The sequence below is a fragment of the Ammospiza caudacuta genome, chromosome 25 (assembly GCF_027887145.1).
Source record: "Ammospiza caudacuta isolate bAmmCau1 chromosome 25, bAmmCau1.pri, whole genome shotgun sequence".
Lineage (NCBI taxonomy): Eukaryota > Metazoa > Chordata > Aves > Passeriformes > Passerellidae > Ammospiza > Ammospiza caudacuta.
Window position 1 is genome coordinate 7,843,009 of NC_080617.1, and position 12,727 is coordinate 7,855,735.

A 12,727-nucleotide genomic window follows, 5' to 3' on the forward strand; every position below is an offset into this window, starting at 1 on the left:
GACCCCAAATCCCGTTCGTTCCCCGGCCGGGGGGCGTGTTCTCCGGTTCGGAGGCGTATCCCCATAGTTTCGGGGGGCGTGTCCTCCGTTCCGAGGGGCGTGTCCTCCGTTCCGGGGGCGTGTCCTCCGTTCCGGGGGGCGTGTCCTCCGTTCCGGGGGCGTGTCCTCCGTTCCGGGGGGCGTGTCCTCCTGTCCAGAGGAGCGTGTCCTCCCGTCGCGGGGCAGTGTCCTCGCCGCCCGCACTACATTTCCCGACATGCCCTGCGCGCGGCTTCCGGCGGCGCGTCCCGGCGGCGGCGGCAGCGGCGGCGGCGGCGGCGGCAGCAGGTGAGGGAGGGGGTGAGGGAGGGAGGGAGGGAGGGAGGGAGGGCGGGCGGGGGCCCGGGAGCGCCGGCACGGCCGGGGAACCGCGGGGGAGCCCCGGGCCGGAGAACCGCCGCTCGGCCCTGCCCCGCTCCCTGCCGGGGGCCAGCGCTGCGGGGCGGGGGCGGTCCCGGTCCCGGTCCCGGAGGGGAAGCGGGGGCGCCCCGGGGATGCCGCGGGAGGGCCGGGGCTGTGCGGGCACCGCGCCGGGGGCGTCCGGGCAGCGGCTCGCGGGTCAAACGCAGCCTCTCGCTGGCTCCGAGCGCGAGGAGCGGAGTTCGCCGCTGTCCTCCGAAGGGCGGTTCGGGAACCCGGAGCGGCTGGGGCTGGCGCTCCGGTAAAACCCGGGTTGCGTCCCCGCCGCCCTCCCGTGCCTTGCCGTGAGTGTTTCCAGCTTCCCCAAAGTTCCCTCTGAGGCAGCCCCGTTGGTATTTCTTTGTTTGATCTCTCCTGCCTTAATGTTGACTGAAATTTGAAACGTCCCCGTTGTGCTTTCTGGCTTAATTGTTCTTTCCCTCTGTTTGCACGCAGATGAATTATTTACCTCTGTGCCTTGCATTGGCTTGTGTTTGTCCAGGTGGAGGTAGGCGAGGGCTTGGTGCCCTTCTCTGGCACTGAAATGCTGCAAAAAAAAAGTAAATGAAGCGAGACGGTGCTCAGCTGAGGCTGAAATAAACTGAACATTGAAGTTTTGTGATGCTCGTGTTTTTCAAAAGCAAGTCCGGTGCAGGATCAGGGAGGGGATTGATGAAGCTTCCCCAGGCCACTCTTGGTGGGTAAAGGATGTTCAGCTGAGTTAGTTTGATGTGCTGCAGAAGATGCAAGGGAGTGTAACCAGATTCCTCTCCCTGCTGTGATTTCCTCAGGAGTGCCTGGTGCTCTTCAAGCAGACCTTTTAAATGAATCCAAACTGCTTTCAAGAGTAGATGATACCTAAAATCGGCAGCTTACATGGTTTAAATTCCTTTTTATGAAGGAAAGGGCAAAATAGAGCCAAAATGAGGTCGATTGTGAGGGACTGTCACAGTTCCACCAGCTGAAGCTGAGTGTCTGGACAGTGATGGTAACAAAATCCCTTTCTCATTTAGAGTAGGTTTATTAAACCTGTTCTTGCCAGCAGTGCTGGGGATGACTGCGCTGGTCTGTCCCAAGTCAAGGTGGTTTCAAAGTGTGTCCTTTCCCAGGTGATACTCTATTATCTGATAATGTATCAGAGTGTTTTTGCAAGGAGCATTTTCTTTGTGGATTACCAGGGACTGAGCTGTGTCTGAGGCACAGAGTGTCCTCGGCCCCTGGGAGATGGAGTGGGAGTCCTGTTGGGAGCGTGGGGCAGTGCCACAAACGAGGGGATGTGATTGCATCCTCGTTTTCATGCTGTTGCATCAGTGATTATACAGCCTTCTACTTCATTCAGTCCCTGGTTAATTTCATTTCCAGTTCAATTTGATAACAGTTTTGAGAGCCAAATCATTTGTATTTAAACAAATGGCTTCTATTTTGATCAAATTTCATTGTGTTTGGCATGTGTTGCAGCATTCTATGTATTAAAAACTGCTGAGGCTGTGGTTCCTGCAGGTTAATTAGCTGGTGATGAATATTTAGTTACAAGCTGTACAAAACCTGTGTCTGGGTATGTGAGGGGGGCTTAAAACAGAACTGGGCTTTTCTGGTTGGTCTCAGTGATCCTATGAGTGAAGAAAGCTGCAAATATCATTGGGATCATTTGGATTACCTCAAAACATGTCATTTTTCAGGCAAAACTGGAACTTTGGGCTACAGGGAAGCTGGTAGGACTATTGGGGGAAAAGATATCATCTTGCTCCTGCATCCATTAAGGTGGGAGTGGAGATGCTCCAGGTCATTCATAATCAGTTCCCTTTAGCAGTGATTTTCTGCATACAAATGCCAGGTGGGTTTATTTTTCTGAGTGTGAGAATGCTTTTATTTTTTTGCTGGCAAGTTTAGAGCCTGTAGAAAACTAATGTATGTGCAACTGTAGCAGTGTTGGGCCTGGGCTTTGTGTCGAGGGGAAAAAAGCCCTTTCAGAGATCTATTTTTATCAGTTAATTAGTCGCTGTTGCTGACGTGTGAGTGCTGTGGTGATAACTATTCCCAGTTCTTCCCTGCACAGTGGGGTCATGGTTAGGCAAGGAATGCAGCAGCCAGCATGGCTGCTCGTCCCCATGGCTGAGTTTAACTCCTTCCAAACTGTGCCCCTCAATCCAAGGGCAGATTCCGTGAGAGCAGCTGGCACACAGCTGAACAGAAGTTTGTCAGCCTTCAGCAGAGGTGCTTTCCCGTTGCTGACTGCCCTTGGTTTTTCCTCTGCTCAGAGGATTTACTGTATCTCGTGCTGTAGCAGCTGAGGTGTGGAGGTTGGTGTGATTGTCCAGTGGCTGGGTGACAGGCCTGGAACCAGAGGTAAAAGGCTGCAGCTTTCCCAATTATTGCTCTTATCTGCTGATTTTGAATGACTCAGGACGGTTTGTCTGGCTTGGAAGGTGACCAGGCAGAACATGTAGTGATTACACATTGGTATTTTGCTTCTTGTAGATGAGGAGTTGCTGTTTTCCTGATTTCAAAATGACGAAGCCCTTAATCTGAAAATTCTTGTGTTGTTCATCCTATTGCTTGTGGTGTCACTTGTTTTTGATCCTCAGCTGTGCTGAGATAGGGAGGCGAGAGGCAGCTTTGGTCTCAGCCGTACCCTGCTTGTCACTGCCTGAATTTCTTTGTTTATTGGCGAATCTCTGCTCTTTCTGCTGGGGATGGGATGGGGGAGGGAGGACTCATCATCTCCAGAGAGAGGCTTTAAATGCTATTAGCCAAAAGAGCAGGCTTCATCTCCTAACTTGAACGAGTTGAGAGAAATAACACAAAGCACTGGTGGCAAAGATACGAAAATTGAGAGCAGTCCAAATGGTTTCTCTCTGCTGAGCCCTGGAAACAGATTTATTATTTCTTTTCCCTGAGCCTTTGGCTGGTAGCAGCTTTGGAGGAGTGAGGGAAGGGGTAAACAGATTGTTAACTTTACTCTTTAGTGTTTCTGCTTTTTGCATACTGACTCCAAAGCACAGCTAGGAATTGCTCACCTACCAGCTTCCTGCAGTCGTGACGGGCAATTCATTATCAAGGACTAATTAACCGCAGCTGCTGAGTGTCATGGGGCAAAACAAGGTGCATACTGATGAGGTCGATTTGTGCAAGCCTGGCACTTCTGTGCAGTCGGTGCCTTTTGAAACACTTTTAGGAAAGATCATTGGACTTCGGTAAAGTTTACTGCCGTTAGAGGTTTGAACCTTTTCGCGGTCAGCTCCAGAGAGCCGCTGCTAAAAGCAGGAATCTCTTGGCTGCCAGTACCTAAAGGTTTTCCTTTAGTTAACCAAACCCCAAAAGTTAACCCCTTTATTACAGCTGTGTTGCCACAGACTCAGTTGTTTAAAATACATCAAGATTAATCCCCACCATTGATTTAAACTGTAGGCTGCCCCATATGGGCTTCCTTCATCACCTCACACTTGTCTGGGAAGGGTGAACCTCTCTTAATGTGCTTTTCTCTCCCTTGGCTTTTAAGGGTGTAATCAAGAAAAGTTTGGCCCTAATCATACCGGAAAGCCTTGGTTTGTAAACTTGGATCAAAGTTTGAGAGGCACTGACTCGTTTGGTGTCTGCGCAGTGTTTCATGGTGGGCCACGCTCAGACCTCTCGCTGTGTAAACACTGTGTTGCAGAGGATGACTTAGCAAAAAAAGAGATTATTACTGGATGTGGCCTTGAGGTTGGGATCACAAGCTGTGTCTCAGGCTGTGCTCATGGAGGTGAAGCTTCCAGAGGTGTTTGTGGACGGGGGATAAAGCCAAAGATTGTTGTCTTTGGAGGATTTGAGCTTTGAACAAAGCATGTCACTGTGCCAGTGTTCAGGGGGCTCTGGCTGTAGTCACATGCCTTTGAAGGTTGCGTTCTCTTGACTAATCCTTCTGTCCCACTCAAAATCAGGTCTGGGATGTGTGTCACCAGCTGAGCTCGCTGCTGTAGGTCGGGGGCTCAGCCGTTCTCACTGTGCCTGCTGGAAAGGGGCTTTGGGCACTGCTGTTGCTGTGTTGGCAAGAGCTCCCCTGCAGACGCCCAGAAGTGCTGCTGCTGGTGTGTTATCCATCCCTCTCCTCTCCAGAGCTGCCTAAAAGTTTTTGCTGGTTTGCTGCAGTGCCAAGATCCACGGGAAGCAGGTTTGCAGGTACAGCTAACACCCGCCAGCCTTTGGATCCCAGTGCAGGGGAGGCTTAAGTGGGTTTGAGCAGGGATGGGGGCAAGGTCAGGAGGATTTGAGCTGGTCTTTGCTGGCTGCATCAGGTTCTGTGGGAATGCATTTTTAAAGCTGCTCTGCTGCAATGCTGACAGTGGAAATCTGGATGGATCCACAGAATATCTGCTCTGTGTTCCTGGATGGATGACCTTGTGCTGATGAGGTTATCTTTATCAGCTGGGACTAAGGAGGAGGATCATTACTGAAATAGTGATGTCAGATTTGTGCTAGTAAATTTTGGCTTTTATTTTTGGCAATATTAAGTTTAGCGTCTGTTGCAAACCAGGTGAAACAGGAGAAGCAGGAGAAGAGCTGTTACAGAATCATGAAATATGCTGAGTAGGAAGGGAACCCATCAGGGTCATGGAGTCCAGCTCCTGCTAGATTTGTTCCCTTGTAAAGGGTATTTGTGTGATGCCAGAGGAGAACAAATAATTGTGGGATGAAGGATTGTTATGAGGCTGCTGGATCCCCAAAATCAATGTGACACTAGTGATTACACTAACCAGTATTATTCCACATCTGCTTCTAGCTTCCAAATGAAGCCTTCAATCTGTATTTTAATGACTGTGTTCTCTCTACTTATCAACTGTGAGTCCAGGGAAAATAAGGATGCTCAGGTGGACAGGAGGCCTGGTTTAGCTCCCAGCTATGTTGCTGTTGTGGTGTTTGATGTCAGGCAAGTCACTTTTTCCTTGTTTCATCCTTCTGTCTATCCTCTCCAAAATTACCTGTGGTTAGTGAGGATTGTCATCCTCCTGTTTATAGCTAGAGGGACAAATTAATTCATCTCAGCCTTAAGGGCCATAATTAGCAGCCAGGTTCTACTGGTCTAGTCCCATCCTGTTCTGTGTCATATGGTGTGTAGGTGGGCCCTTTAGTAAATAGAGTATGAATAACAGGAGGAAGTGTTTGGGTATGTTGGGTAAGTCCAGCATCAGCTGTGTTCAAGGAATTGTTTCTTGATTTTCACCTTGTCCTGTATTTTGTGAATGTGTAATTTAATGTTTTAACTCTGCAATGTTTTTATTTAAATGCATATTCAGGGTTCACACTGGGCTTTCCTGTCTGTGGATCTTGCTTTTTGTATTAAGTGCTTTTGCAAGGGAAGATGTTTGAGAGCTTTTTCAGTGAAATAGGAAAAAAAAAAAGTTTGCCTTGATTCTACAGTAAATTCCCGCTGCTCTTGGGAAGTGGGATTTATAAAGCTGCTGGGCTGCATTTCAGCATGGAAAGGGAGGTGGGGGAGAAACTACCAGAAATTCATTTCTCCTTTAATATGGAGTTGTATAGGTGATACTGTTGCATGGAGAGCAGCAGTCCTTGCATAAGCACTGGATACATTAACATTTCTAACTAGTAAATTTATGGATAATCTCTTCTTTTGGAGGATTTATTTAGATTTGAGAGCATTAGCCTCTGGGAAAATTAAACCTCTTTTAAATCCACTTTGTTCAGGGACTAGAGAGAGGAACTGCTGGTAAGCCCTGCCATCTTCCTCCCGCGTTTCTCTGGGCTTGATTGGAATTGCAGTGCAGGGACACAGCTGGTCCACAGGCAGCCGGGCTTTCGTTTTAGCTGCTTTATCCAGTTGTGGCAAAATGGATTTGGAGCCTGTTTGCTGTTCCTGTAAGGGGCATGTGCAGCTTTAAGTGCTGCCAAAACCAAGAGAGCCCCTAAAACAACCAGCCCCAAAGGTAAGAAAGATGAAATGTTTGTGGGAGCTGAAATGTCTGGATAAAGCTGTTTTTCTGCATAATGTCACAGTTTTGAGGGACTGGTGGTGACTGAACTGTCAGTGTGCTGGGTGCTGCTGTGCCTGCTGAGGTGTACCTTCGTTTCAGGTGGCTGATTCATGGCTCTGTGTATTTAATCATAGTTTCTATAGCAGTGAAATCTTTAACAAGCAGGTGGAGTTTGCTCTTAGTCCATTGCGGGTTCACGTGAATGTCGTGGCCGATTCATTCTTGTGTTCTTGCTGAGCAGAGTCATTTCATAGGGGATAACATTGAAGGCAATTCTGTGTTTCTGGTGCATGTAATGAGTACCGAAACAGCTCTTTCATTTTAATACTATCACTATTTTTAATATTATATTGTGAGCATTGCTTTGTCCTGTCATGTGTGGCTGCACTGCTGAGTAAATGCAGAGTAGGATTCCTTATGCTGATGTGAATGTTTATCTTACTACCTTTTGATTATCATTTAAGATAATTGAACCTGTGATTGTAGACTTTAGTCTTCCTGTGTTCTCCACAAATGCATCCCTCAGGGTTTGATATTACCTGTTGTCTCATAATGTGACTGTGGTTTGGTCCTGTTGTACTGAAAGCTCAAATTCTTTAATTCTTCGTTGTTTCCAAGGTGGCTTTGGTGCAGGAAGCAGTTTTCATTCTTAATGCCAGCAGCAAGGGGCTTGATTTGCATCCTCAAGATAATGTGGGTAGTAGTTTTGTGTGGATTTAGAGCCACGTGTTGTGTTACTCTGGTGTCCTACAAAATACGTTGTGTTCTTGAACTTGGATCAGAATGTTGATCTGGAGAAGGGCCCTGTTGGGTCCCTCAGTGGGATGAGAGTTCTCTGGGATGGCTGACAGTGCTGCTGATGAGTTTGGCTTCAACAAAACTTCATTTGGAGCTGGTGTTGAGGTTGCTTTTGGGGAAGTGTGACAGTTTAACATTTGCCTGCGTTGATCATACCCTCTTCATCCTTGCCCTCTTTTGAGCGTGAGCACTTTAGAAGCAAATAAAGCTTCCTCATCAAAAATCCCCATTCTGATGTGGCATGTCACTTGCTTGTGACAACTATTTCAGTTGAAACAGGAGTGTGTTGGGAATGGATTTGTATCTCCATTAAACAGGAGGGGACCGTGTTCTTTGCCGGGAGTCTGTCGGAGATGCTGAAATGCTGAAAATTGTTGTGTTGAACTTGCCGTGCGTGGGGATCAGCAGCAGCAGGCTGACTTTTGCCCAAGTGAATGTGTGGGGTTGACCTGCTGTCCAAAATGCAGCACTAAAGCGCTTGGGAGTGTAGTGCATGGGGAGCTGGGGTGGTGGATGCCAGCACTGCTCAGCTCTGGGAGTGCAATTCCTGCCTCCTCCTTCATTGTGAACGGCTCCTGTTTTATTGTGGGTGTCCCTTGGAGCTGGAAATTGGAGAGGCTTTGCCTGTTAGGCACGCTGTGTGCAGGTGAAATGGAGGTCCTGGTTTATTTGCCATTTCTGCTAGTGTTGAAGGCAGGAACACTTTGTTCCCTGCTTTTGATTGTAGCAGTTTGGAGTGCGAGATCTTCCAAGCTTAATTTTGTGAATCTTTCTCACAGTTGCAGGCTTGATCCTGGAATTTAGTGTCCCTACAAGCTTAGTCTTCAAAAGGAATTCTTTCTTGGGAGGCTGTGTTTGTGCTGGCTGATAGGAACCTAGCTCGACTACCTGTAATCACTGTCTAGGTTTGTAGTAGCCATTGTGGGGTGAAATGTTTGCTGCCTTGGAGCAGAGTGTTTGTCAAATAGTCTCATTTAGTGCACCCAGATTTTTAACAGATGGGACAGATTTCTGTGAGCCTGGGCAACCACTACAATTGCTTTGCAAGGTGAGACATTTCTGTTTTGATGGGTGGGAGAATTAATAACGCTGTGTGATTCATTCCAGTGATGTGTCTAGTTTTGGATCAGATTTGGATTTTTTGTAAAGGATATTAGCATTTGTCTTCAGAGAAAGATAAATTGAAAGGCAAAAGATGACAGAAGCAGTTCCTGAGCTGATAGGATGAATGAATCTTGTGGCTAGAGATCCCTGTACACTTGAGGGGACTGGGAAAATTGGTCTAGGGCAACGTGATCAGTGTGCTCAGAAACTCTTCCCTTGTGCTTGGGGTGCCAGAGGGAGAGAGTGGCGCCAGGGCAGTGCAGTGTGGAGAGCAGGGCTGTGGGACACCAGCTCTGCCTTGGCTCTGCAGGGACAGTGATTGAGCACAGCAGGAATCTGCCCTGATGGAAGCGTTCTGCAGATGGCCAGACTTGCTGAGCAGCCCAGGAGCCACAAGCCCAGGAGCAGGGAAGGCAGTGTCGGTGTCTGCTGCTTTTGGAGCTCGGTGTGCGCTGCAGAGCAGCCTCCGTGCTGATTCTGTCTTTGCAAAGGCAGCCGTGTCTGAGGGAGTATTCAGCCGTCCCTGGTGGCCTCTGTTTGCCTAGCCCTGTTCCTGCTGTGAATCTGAGGCCGCCCTAAATGCCACCACACTTGAGGGATTACAGGGCAGGTCCAGCAGGAGGGAGCAAGGCAGAATTCAGGCTCCATTTTAGTGTTTTATTGCCTGCTCTTGGGGCTATCACTTCCTTTGCAAAGGAAGTGATTTACTTCCTGCAGAATTGCCCTGGACATAAGTAGGGTGTGCAAGAAAGTGAAAATCTCTGGTGATGACTGAGCTGTTCCATGTTAAATTTAATCATCTGGGGACATGTGGGGCAGGTGATGCATTAGTCAGATCTCAGGATGTGATCTGCCAGTGGAGGGATGTGGTCCCCAAAAGCCAGAGAGTGCCTGTTTTAGCAGATTGCAATTTAAGTGTGCTAGAGCGAGTCTGAACTGTTTTTGTGGCTGGAGGATTGCTGGTTTATGTCGTGATCCCTTAACAAAACAGCTCTGATGGAGGCAGCCTCTGCCATCGGGCTTTGTGTCTCAGCAGGACAAAGGCTGTGCTGGAAGCAAAGCGGGTGTCTGTGCCTGGTGTGTCCATCTGTGCTGGCTGGGAGAGAGCTGGAATTTGGAAATGCTCTTAACTGTGTGGGGGGAGCCGGTGGCTTTTCATCCCCATGAACTGTTTATTCTGGTATAGATTGGGGCAGGGTTCTGTTGCTGCCCATTGTTCCAAGAAAGTGGGAGGAATGAGGGGTAGAAAGCGTGGAACTGGTTAAACTGGAATTCCTGGGTAGTGCCTGTCCTTGAGTTATGATCAGCGAGGTCCTGCTTATTTCAAAACAGAGAGCTGAGAAATCCTGCTGCTTTGGGATCAGTTGGTGCTTTAGGGTTTTGCTTCTAGGTGTACTGGAGGAGTTTAAGAATAGTTTTGTAGCAGATAACTCAAATCTTGTAAATATGAGTAAACAATCTTGGTTTGTCACAGACGCTCTGGGATTATGCAGGATGGGTTCTCATGGCTTGGTGATCAAACAGCATGGGGAGATAAGGGTGGCACCTTCCCTGGGGTGTCTGCAGTGGGACAAGGGACAGAGGAGTGGGCAGGATCTGCGATTCCGTCGGGTTTTCGAGGCTGTTTGGTGCTGGGAAGGCTGACTCGATGTCCCCCCAGCCCAGCCCTAGCCCACTGCAGCTGTGTGAACTTCCAGAGGTGCTGTGGCTGCCGAGCAGCTCCTGTGCATTCGCTCCCTTCCCTTGTTCTCCAGCAACTGCTGTGGCCCACGTGACAAACAAACTGAGGAACTGAACTGCGTCCAAGCCAGCTGCTTCTGCACCAGGCTGGTTTTGGCTGGGGTCAGCTGCTCGGTGAGATCTCTGGGTCCTGTACAGGGAAGGGCTGGGAGCTCCTGCATGTACCTGGAGTGCTCCTAAGGCATGTCTTGTGGAGCATCCTCTGCTTGTGAATCCTCATGCTGCGTATGCAGAGCCACGTCCAACACCCTTCCTGTTAATGCAGCCCATCCCACAGCATTTCCTCAGCTCCTGTGCCTCGAGAATGTTGAGACGTTGACGTTTTCTCTAATTTTAAAGTCCTCTCTGCTCCTTGGTGTTATAATGATTCCCTTGCTTAAATTTGCACAGTTGGAGAAGAGCATTTTTTCTTGGTTGCCTTCCTGGCCCAGGTCAGCTAACCTGCCTGCAGGGCACGAGGAGAGATTTGTCGCTTCAGTTGGGTGTTTTTTCAACCATTGTTACTGTGGAAGGTCCTTTTGTGGCTGGAAAGAAGCCCTGATAGTTTTGTTGAGCTCTTAATGCAGCTAAATGTGTTGGCTGGAAAATGTAATTTCTAATGGAAAGTTAGAGTGGTGATGAGAGAAGAAAGCTGAAACATTCCTGTTCTTGGGGGAGTTCCAGGAGATTACTGTCTTTAAGATTATCCCATTTAAGATTTAATTAACGATTATTTGGAGGAGTGTATCAGACCAAAACCTAAAAGATGAGTGACCATGTGCTGAGCAGCATAGTCCAGTGGAAGATGTCTCTGCCTATGGCAGAAGGTTGGAATTAGATAATCCTTAAAGACCCTTCCAACCCAAACCATTCCGCGATTGTGTCCCTGCCTGAAAGCATTTGTAAGAGCAGCAGGAAAGGCACAACTTCCACCTGAGATTAAAATCAACTTTGGCCCAGTAGGTGAGATGGCTGCACTAAGCACCATCCTCAGGCAATCAGTGTTGCTGCTTCATAAACTTTGTGCACAACCATGAGAACTACAAAAGATTTTTTTTTTTTTCTCATTCAGAAGCTTTATGAGCTTATTTTCACAATGGGATGCCTTGCTGCCTACACTTATGTTATAAAGACTGCCAGATCAGTAGTGGGAATTAATTTCTCTACTGTCCTAGTTAAAGCATGGGCACCTTTTTATTAAAGCTGGAGCTTTGCAAGAAAATAATTGCCTGAGGAGGGCTTCTTCAAGGAAATTTGATATCTTAATCAGAAATAATTAGAAATTATGCTAGTGAATCTGTGAAAGAAAAAAATAATGCTACAACTGAATTTCAAAGTACCTGAACGGCTTGGCAAAATCTGCTTCAAAAGGTGAAATGTAATGCTCCTATAGATTCAGTGATGTAATTCCAGAGTGTTGATTCAGAAAGAGCTTTAATTTCAAACAGGTGAGTTGTTCCCAGTTAAAAGCATTGCTCTGTGAGTTGACAACACAGCATAGGTTTCCTGTATCTCGTATTTTTTCAAGTGGGAACGTTGCATTGCCTTTGTGGAATTTGATTACAGATGCCTGGTTTATGTGCTGGAACGTGCAGCAGGGAAGTCATGGAGTTTAATCTGATTGCACAAACCCTGTGGGCTGTTTATCCCAGGAAGCAGTTGGGCATTCAGGGTGCTTTGGGAAAGACCCTTATGGCAGGATTGCAAATTCAGCTCTGCTGCTGCAGGATTTTTGGGAGGTCAGGTGAGCTTTCTAACAAATTCATTTTAGTGCTTTGATGGTGGTTAAGCTCATTCCTCTCACTTTTTAAACAGAGGCAAAAAGAAACACTTTCCAAATGGGCTCTGCAGTGGCAGAGAGGAAAAGTGGCCTCGTTCTGGGGAGGAAATGGTGGTTGCAAATGAAATTGTCTATCGAGTCATAATTGCAGGGGCATGACCACAGCACCGAGCGAGTACTCTGCTGCTAAGTTTTTATTCAAAGTTTGATGAAAATAGAAACCACAAAATGAAGGCAGAGGTGGTTTGAATTTTGCCCCATAAGCCAGAGGTAAATAAGTAACCCTGTTATTTTGTGCCTTTTGGGGGTGTGCTGCAGAACTGCCACAGATTATTACAGCTCAGCTGGTGCGTGCAGCCCGCAGTCCTCAGCTGCTCCCCGAACGGTGGGTCCAGGACGAGAGGTTTGCTCGCTGTCCCGGGAGCTGCTCGAGGCACAGCTGCCCGTGGCACTCTGCTCTGCTCGACAGGGTGGTGAGTGGTCACAGGTTGGACCCGATGATCCTGGAGATCTTTTCCAGCCTCAGAGGTTCTTTGCTAGAGCAGTAAGGGCGCGGGGTCGAGAGTCCCACTCCAGTGTTCTGCACAGCATGGCCGTGAGTACTTTTAAGGCTTGCTTTTGCCCAGGTGTTGGAAAAAGCCACTCACCTTCCCCGTGGCGCTGCCCTAGAGGATGCAGCTCCCTTCCCTTTCCAGTTCCTCTCTGGTAACCTTATATTACTGTGCCACCCACAGGCAGCTACTGAGCTGCTGGAAAACATTTGCTGTTTGCATGGGGAGCCACTTATCAAATGTTCAATCTGTGACAAAAAGCCACCGGTTTCATTGACTGTAATATGAACTCTATTGAGGTTTTCAGTCCTGGTTATTCCAATTTTCTGTTTAAATTGCACATAGAGCTGTTATGCTAATGTCTG

At 48.0% G+C, this 12,727-nt stretch overlaps 1 protein-coding gene across 1 annotated transcript in view; it reads left to right on the forward strand.

The window, feature by feature from the left end:
* The first annotated feature begins 284 nt into the window (after window positions 1-284).
* PHACTR4 (phosphatase and actin regulator 4) overlaps window positions 285-12,727 on the forward strand; it is a 49,561-nt gene continuing 37,118 nt past the window's right edge. The window contains exon 1 of the mRNA XM_058819906.1: window positions 285-327. The gene's annotated coding sequence lies outside the window, so the exon portion shown is untranslated. The remainder of the gene's footprint in view (window positions 328-12,727) is intronic.